The 8,901-nt window shown below is 38.2% G+C and overlaps 1 pseudogene; it reads right to left on the reverse strand.

Moving 5' to 3' along the window:
• Positions 1 to 1,091: 1,091 nt before the first annotated feature.
• LOC107158889 lies at positions 1,092 to 2,206 on the reverse strand (annotated as a pseudogene).
• Positions 2,207 to 8,901: the final 6,695 nt, after the last annotated feature.

An 8,901-nucleotide genomic window follows, 5' to 3' on the forward strand; every position in this document is an offset into this window, starting at 1 on the left:
ATGGAGACAGCTGCACTTGCTGTAAGAAAACTCATTCTCGTGGGAGCTGATATATTCCATGAGATCATCATTTATCCCCTCCAGGGTGACCTCCCAACCTTCTTCTACTTGCCTTTACTTCTCAAAGATTCCACCATCTCCAACACTATCACACTGGGGACAAGGATTCCCACACATGGAACTTGGGGGAAAAATTCCAATCATATCCATACCATAGCACTCATGTGTCAAGAGAGGAAGGACAAATTATTTGATATTCCTGCAGTAGAATTCTATCACTGACCACATGTGAAAATACAAACTTTAATGCGTATCAAATTTTCAAAGTCAAATATAAAAGCGTTCATGCTGAAGAGTTCCCTTTATAGAAAGTAAAAAAAAAAATGAAAGTGATCTATCTATCTAGATGTCACATGCTTGTCCCTCTTGAACATAATTATGGTACAGGCATGAAGACAAAGAAATTTGACAAAAAAATTGATAGGATTGTACTTCGATGTGTGGCTGAATGCAAGGCATAGTGTGTGTTCTTTATAAAATATAATTGAGCAATTTATGCCTGAATTATACATAAGACCGTTTTGAAGGTACATAACAGTAATTTAAAAACCATTTGTAACGATAAAAAACAGTACCTCATGTCATACATATAGATTCATAGTAGACAAATGAAAAATTCATTCAACATCTTCTAACAGAATAAGCCAGCAGAATAGCAAGAAAATGTGAAAGTTGATTTTATGTGAAATCATTTTGAAATAGTTCCATAGTTATTAAATATAAAATTCACATTTGACACATAAAATTTTACGGAATTATCACTTGATGAAAAATAACAATCAAAGTGAAATGCATGCGCACATGCTCATATTCACAAATGCACATACAAACTCACATGCACACATTTATAACATATAAATGTAGGTGTGTAAACCACCACTCAGGTGATATGACTAATTCAGTGCTTATATTTTTGTGGATAAGAATGAGTAAACAAGGGCTGGGGTTGTGGCTCAGTGGTAGAGCACTTGCCTCGCATGTATGAATTAGGTTCGATCCCCAGCACGACGTAAATAAATGAATTAAATAAAGGCATCGTGTCCATCTACAACTAAAAACAAATTTTTAAAAAAGAATGAGTAAAAAAGCATAAACTGTGCAAAACTTTACAGTTTACATGTTCATAAATTTGGGATTTAAAAAATTTTTATAGAGGCAAAACAGAGCCAGGATGCACTGGAGTATCTGCTCATGAGCAGGAAGGGGCTGACAGCTGGGAAACACCCAGCAACTATTGCAGCTGTGTTCACCAAGAACCTGCTGGGATTAGACAAAAGAGTCACACAAACCTGAAAGATGCAGGAAAGTGTGTACAAAGAGACAAAGGTGCTCACCAGGAGGTGAGTGGTTTTGGTGGCCTTGGACTCGGGGGAGGACCTGGGGGAGCTGCTCTTATGAACATGCTGCATTCTCTGCTTGTGCCTGTGCAGGATGAGCACCATGGAGCTGCTGGCCCAGAGCATGAGTCCCCCACACACGACATCAGGGAATGTCACCAATGCTGCAAAGAGTGAGTCTGTGGTTATGTCAGGATGAATGGCAGAACAGTATCCAAAATCTTTTAGGTCTGTTATTGTTGTGTTGCTCCATTTTCCAGTCATGTATATGAGAACAATAATATTTATAAGCATATACAGAATCCAGCTCAGGTGTATGGAGGATCCAATGTACCTGGGAGCTTTCACTTTAAGTCCTGCCCATCTAGAGTCCTTGGGGCTGATGGTGATGACCTAGAAGACACTCAGGAGACACATGGTTACACACCCCTGCCCACCCTTAAAACATAGAAAAGCAGTTTGCATTTAATATTACCAAGGGAAAATTTGAAAATGAAATCTGCCATTGTCTGGGGAACTCCTTTACACAGGAGAGTTAACAAGTTGGCCACAATCAAGTGCTGAAGAATCAAGTCTGTGTGTCTTACCCTGCACCCAGTGAAGTAAAGGACCAGGTAATGGAGGATAAGAGAGGAATTGCCCAGAGCTCCAACCACAGTCTGTGCCAGGAAGATGATGCCTACAGCCACATCACTGGCTGCCATCCTGCCAGTTCCCTGCTGTCCCATCTAGAGGGTCCTGCAGAAAGAGGAAGCCTGGGCTGCACATATCCTTTCAACCAAAACCCATAATTGCCCACTCTCCTGAGGTTCCACTGTGAAAATCTACTTAAAGTTTTTCATTTACTAGGCTATTTCTAAATGATTTCTATACATTTTTAAAACATGAATGATGCACACTTTGCTGCTATGTAGGGAACACATGTGATGAGACTTCATGGATCTTCAGAACCTAGGGTAGGTGCTGAGATGACTTTCTATAATGACCAGGAACTTGAACCTTCAGCGGTTAAGTGTCTATCCAAATTCAAATCCTGATTAGGGACATGGAAAGGTCTTGCAATTGGCTGAGTGGAAACAGAGATTTCAGTGAACCACCATCCTAAAGGCTTTTCATCTGTGTTCTTCAAACAATCTAGTTCTATATTTACTTTTGTTTTTCAACATTCCTATTATATGCTAAATTCATAGTATTTTATAATTTCTTATTGTAATATGGTTTGATGCTTATAATGACTATAGAATACTATAGGCCGATATCTATTATTATTAGGAAATACTTAGATATTTTAATATCTGCAGATGCACTGAGGGAACTAAAGCACTGCAGACAGCTGCCACGTGGTGATTTACGTGCAATAGGCAGAACTGACTCCATATCAGGGCAGCTATCCCGTGACTCACAAGGCTGTGTGTTAGGAATAAAGAGCAACAGCACCTATCTCAGGAATTTGTGACAACCTCATGCCATGCCAAGCTTTAGGACACAAGGCACCAACATCCGATAAGAGAGTGTAGAGTAGAAACAAAATGTTACTGATTTCAGATGATACATGCATGGGTTAGTTAACACCTGAGTTAAGCAAAACTGTTATCACAGAGCAAGATTGGTGAGTGATATTACACTATGCAATGTGGCCTAGGTACAGACTGAAGCCTTGTGCTTTTAAAAAACTGCAATAATTAATTTTCAATTTAGAGATCAAATTAGAAGATTTATTCTTTAGCACACTTTTATGTTCATGTAAAACTGAGCGGAAGGTGAAGAGATCTTCCACGTGCCCCCACCACAATGCAGGTCTGCTCCATGGTCATACCCTAAACCATGGTGCATTAGTTACCATGCAGAGAATGTTTTTAAACAGAAGCAGGGTGATAGATATCTGGCAGATAATGCTGGAATACCCATGATAATTTAGCTCCTTTTTCATACACGTTGCTTACCAGGCTAAGATGTAAATAGCCTCACCATTACAATAGGGCACTGATGGTTTCAGGACTGTCTGCATTAACTGCATCATGCCCAGAGTCACAGAAAACATTCAGCTCAAGCATCACCATCAATCACTTCCCACACAGGGCTAGAAAATTCCTGTGAATTTTCTACTCCATACAACAGGCACGAAGAGACTCTTCGTCCATCTCTAGAATCCAGGCTAGGATTCTTTTCATGGAGGCTGAACAGGAGACTGATTTTAAAACAATCTCCTTCTGCACCTTGAGAATCAGTTGTCAGTTTTACTTGGATTAAACCACACCAATCACTCTCAGTGAGGATCACATTAGTTAAATTAGGAGCCATAAGTAAGGAACTGGGGCTGGGGTTGGAAACCCATTTATATTTTCTGTCTTGAGTCCATTCTTCAGCAGCTGTTCTACTTTCTCGGTGGCTCTGAAATGCTATTGGATTCAATCCAGAGTTCCCTGATCTTACATGATCACTTACCCAGACTCCTGAGATGGTCTTTTCTCCCAGATGCTGCTCTCACACTGCCATTGCCTTACTCACAGGCTTTCTCTTTACCAGGATGGTGACCGCAGTGCAGAGGCCTCTGTGAATAAGAACCTACTGCAAGGAGGCTGCCAGCTTTTGAGATATGAGTCTCAGACTCTGTGACCTCCCCTCCCCTCAGACCTGCTGTCATCACTGTGTCTCTAGTAGCAATGGACATACAGGTTTGGGAATTTGAGGACACTGCTGAAAACTGTCTTCCCAAGGGACACTTACTAAAAACAAGTATAGTTACCTTTAAAAATTGTGCACCATTTTTATGTGCAGGATTTTCAGTAATTAGTGCTTTGTTGCTCTGGTAAGAAACAAAAAGTATTAGTTGAAATTGACTCTGTTTTTTATTTATTTTTATTCTAATTAGTTATAAATTACAGCAGAATCAATTACACTTCATATTACATATGTAGAGCACAATTTTTCATATCTCTGGTTGTATACAAAGTATAGTCACACCATTCATGTCTTCATACATGTGCTTAGGGTAATGATGTCCATTTCATTCCACCATCTTTTCTACCCCCATGCCCCTCCCTCCCCCTCTGATCCTTTTGCCCTATCTAGAATTTATCTATTCCCCCCAAGCTCCCCACCTACCTCCATTATAAATCAGCATCCTTATATCAGAGAAAACATTCAGCATTTGTTTTTTGGAGGGATTGGCTAACTTCACTTAGCATTATATTCTCCAACTCCATCGATTTACCTGCAAATGCCATGATTTTATTCTCTTTTAATGCTGAGTAATATTCCATTGTGTGTATATATGCCAAAGTTTTTCTATCCATTCATCTATTGAAGGGCATATGGGTTGGTTCCACAATTTAGCTATTGTGAAATGTGTTGCTATAAACATTAATGTGGCTGAATCTCTGTAGTATGCTGTTTTTAAGACCTTTGGATATAAACTGAAGAGTGGGATAACTGGGTCAAATGATGGTTCCATTTCAAGTTTTCTAAAGATTCTTCATACTGCTTTCCATATTAACTGCACCAATTTGCAGTTCCACCAGAAATGTATGAGTGTACCTTTTTCCCTACATCCTCGCCAACACTTATTGTTGTTTGCATTCTTGATAACTGCCATTCTGACTGGAGAGAGATGAAATCTTAGAGTAGTTTTGATTTGCATTTCTCTAATTGCTAGAGATGCTAAACATATATATATATATATATATATATATATATATATATATTTCTTCTGAGAAGTGTCTGTTCAGTTACTTGGCCCATTTATTGATTGGGTTATTTGTGTTAAGGTTTCTGAGTGATTTATATATCCTAGAGATTAGTGCTGTATCTGATGTGCTTGTGGTAAAGATTTGTTTCTCTTCTGTAGGCTCTCTATTCACCTCAATGATTGTTTCTTTTGCTGAGAAGAAACTTTTTAGTTTGAATCCATCCCATTTATTTATTTTTGGTTTTAATTCTTGTACTATAGGAGTCTTATTAAGGAAGTTGGGGCCTAATCTGACATGATGGAGATTTGGGCCTACTTTTTCTTCCATTAGGCACAGAATCTCTTGTTTAATTCCTAGGTTATTGATCCACTTTGAGTTGAGTTTTGTGCATGATGAGAAATAGAGGTTTAATTGCATTTTGTTACATGTGATTCTCAGTATTCTAAGCACCATTTGTTTAAGTGGCTATCTTTTCTCCAATATATGTTTTTGGTGCCTTTGTCTAATATAAGATAACTGTAGTTACGTGAGTTAGTCTCTGTGTCTTCTATTCTGTACCATTGATCTACAGGTATATGTGGGTGCTGATATCATGTCATTTTTGTTACTATTGCTCTATAGTATAATTTAAGGTCTGGAATAGTAATGCCACCAGCTTCACTCTTCTTGCTAGGGATTGCTTTAGCTATTCTGGGTTTTTGATTTTTCTAGATGAATTTCATGATTGCTTTTTCTACTTTTATGAGGCATTTCATTGGGATTTTCATAGATATTGCATTGAATCTGTATAGTGCTTTTGGTAGTATGGTATTTTTGACAATATAAATTCTGTCTATCCAAGATCAAGGTAGATCTTTCCATCTTCTAAGGTCTTCATTAATTTCTTTGTTTAGCGTTCTGTAGTTTTCATTGTAGAGGTCTTTCACCTCTAATTGATTCCAAGTATTTTTTTTTGTATTTTATTTTGAGTCTATTGTAAATGGCATGGTTTTCCTAGTTTCTCTTTTGAGGATTTGTCACTGATATATGGAAATGCCTTTGATTTATGGGTATTGATTTTAAATCCTACTACTTTGCTGAATTCATTTATTAGCTCTAGAACATTTCTGGTAAAATGTTTTGGGTCTTCTAGGATAGAATCATATTGTTGGCAGATAGTGATATTTTAGGTTCTTCTTTTTCTATTCATATCCCTTTAATTTCCTTCATCTGTCTAATTGCTTTGGCCAGTGTTTCAAGAACTATGTTAAATAGAAGTGGTGAAAAAGGTCATCCTGTCTTGTTCCAGTTTTTAGAGGGAATGCTTTCAATTTTTCTTCATTGAGAATGATGTTGTCCTGGGGCCTGGCATAGATAGCTTTTACATTGTGGAGATATTCTCCTGATATCTCTAGTTTTTCTAGTGTTTTGAATATGAAGGGGTGCTGTATTTTGTCAAATGTTTTCTCTGCATTTCTTGAGATGATCATTTGATTTTTATCTTTGAGTTTATTGATGTGATGAATTACATATATCGATTTCCATATTTTGAGCCAACCTTGCATCTCTGGGATGAACCCTACTTGATTGTGGTGCACTATCTTTTTGATATGTTTTTGTATTCGTTTTGCCACAGATTTACTTGTCAACTATACCTTGGGGAAGCAGAGCAGTGGGGAAGACTCTATATCATCTTCCCAGATCCTAAAACCAGGCTAGAGCTGATTGCCTTCTGTTGTATTTCCCTAGGGGTATGTCCTGAAATGCACACTCTGTTCCTCTTTTGCCAGCTCTGAAGAAGGGCCAGCTGTCTAGTGGAGAAGCTTTCACTCACTCTTCACTGGGGAGTGCTCAGAGAGGGAAGTGAGGCAGGTGGAGCATCTGGAGTGCTTGGTGGAAAGTCGGGCTGGCCCATGGACAAGGGGCCCCATCAGATAGTGGGCAGACCTGTAGAGGAGCCCTCATAGTTATCAGTAGTGCTCAAAACTTCCCATTGCTGCTCACGCTCTCCTAACCACTCACTGCACCTCATCCTCAGTGTTGAAGATGGCACAGGAGGAAGAGGACTCTTGGTCAGTGGGCCACCAACTGTTTATACAATACATTTTTCTCTCCCGCATGGAAAAACAGGAAGCCCTCTCTACTGTTCCCCACTGGGGAAGAAGAATACACATAAAGGGGAAATGGAATTTCTACCCTGAATTCTGGCTATTTTTTGTTTGTTTGTTTGTTTGTTTTACTCCTCAGTGGGGAGTGTCAAAAATCAAAGCTTTTGCAAGAGATTAAGATTAAAACCCTTCTATTCTGCAATCTTTGCTAAATCACTCCACCTAAAGTGTCATATTTTAAAAATGTCAAAACAAACAAAAAGACAAAACACAAAAAACACTTCATCAGCAAAACATTAACCTAGGTCTGTATGAGCTCAAAAAACAAAATAGAACTTCATGATGTGGGAAAGGGCAATAATAAAATAGATATTGAAAAATGCATCCTGGTTCTGTCACAGATGTAAGAATAGCCAAACTCGAGTTTTGGATATCAGTTGTTATGGATTTTAGCCAAATCATCTTCTTTTTGGTCTGTAGAAATTGCTTTAGTTAATCTTTCTGGACTCCAAATCGGCTGCTGTTCTCCCTGTGGAAACACATAAACAGACCTCCAACTCCAGACAATCACTGGGTCAGGACCTTAGTTAATCTCTCTGGAATCCAAATCGGCTGCTGTTCTCCCTGTGGAAACACACAAACAGACCCCCGACTCCAGACAATTACTGGGTCAGGAACTTTCCATTGTCCTGTTAGAATATCCTTCCAAAGTACTTTGGGCTTATGTACATTTTTTGGACACATATGCCTTTCTGCAGCACTAAGTCCTGATGAATCCAAATTTAAAAAGTTTAGAGTAAAAAGGGTTATTTTAAGTTTATCTTTGGGGAATATATACCCCTTCCCAATTCCCTCTTTTTGCTTTAGTAAGTACATTTTAATAGTTTGATGAGCTCTTTCAACTATGCCTTGTCCCTGTGGATTGTATGGGATTCCTGTTATATGAGTAATGCCAAATGATGAGCAAAATTGTTTAAAAGAGGTAGAAGTATAACCAGGGGCATTATCTGTTTTTAACTGTTTTGGAACACCCACAGTGGCAAAATTTTGTAAGCAATGAGCTATAACATCTTTAGTTTTTTCTCCGGCATGAAGGGAGCCCATCAAAAATCCAGAAGAAGTATCAACTGTAACATGCAAATATTTTAATTTTCCAAATTCTGGCAAGTGTGTGACGTCCATCTGCCAAATATGGTTAGGTATCAATCCTCTAGGATTGACTCCAAGATTAACTTGTGGTAAAAAGGTCACACAATTTTGACATTGTTTTATTATTTGTCTAGCTTGTTCCTTAGTTATTTTAAAACGCTTTTGTAAAGTATTAGCATTGACATGGAACTTTTTATGAAAATTTATAGCTTCTTCTAGTGTAGAGAAAATATGTATGTCATGTGTAGTTTTATCTGCTAAATCATTGCCCAAACTAAGGGCTCCAGGCAATCCTGTATGTGCCCTGATATGTCCTATAAAGAATGGATCTTTTCTGTCCCAGATTAGACTTTGTATAGTGGAAAGCAAAGAGAAAACAGTAGAAGAAGGGGAAATCCTACCAGCATCTTCAAGAGATACTATAGCATTAACTACATACTGACTATCAGAAAATAAATTAAATACAGAATCTTTAAACATCACAAAAGCTTGTAAAACTGCATTAAGCTCTACCTTTTGAGCTGATTGTTTGGGTACTAAAAATGTAAAAGTTTGATCAGGGGTAACTACTGCTGCTGT

The sequence above is a fragment of the Marmota marmota genome, unplaced genomic scaffold (genome assembly GCF_001458135.2).
Source record: "Marmota marmota marmota unplaced genomic scaffold, marMar, whole genome shotgun sequence".
Lineage (NCBI taxonomy): Eukaryota > Metazoa > Chordata > Mammalia > Rodentia > Sciuridae > Marmota > Marmota marmota.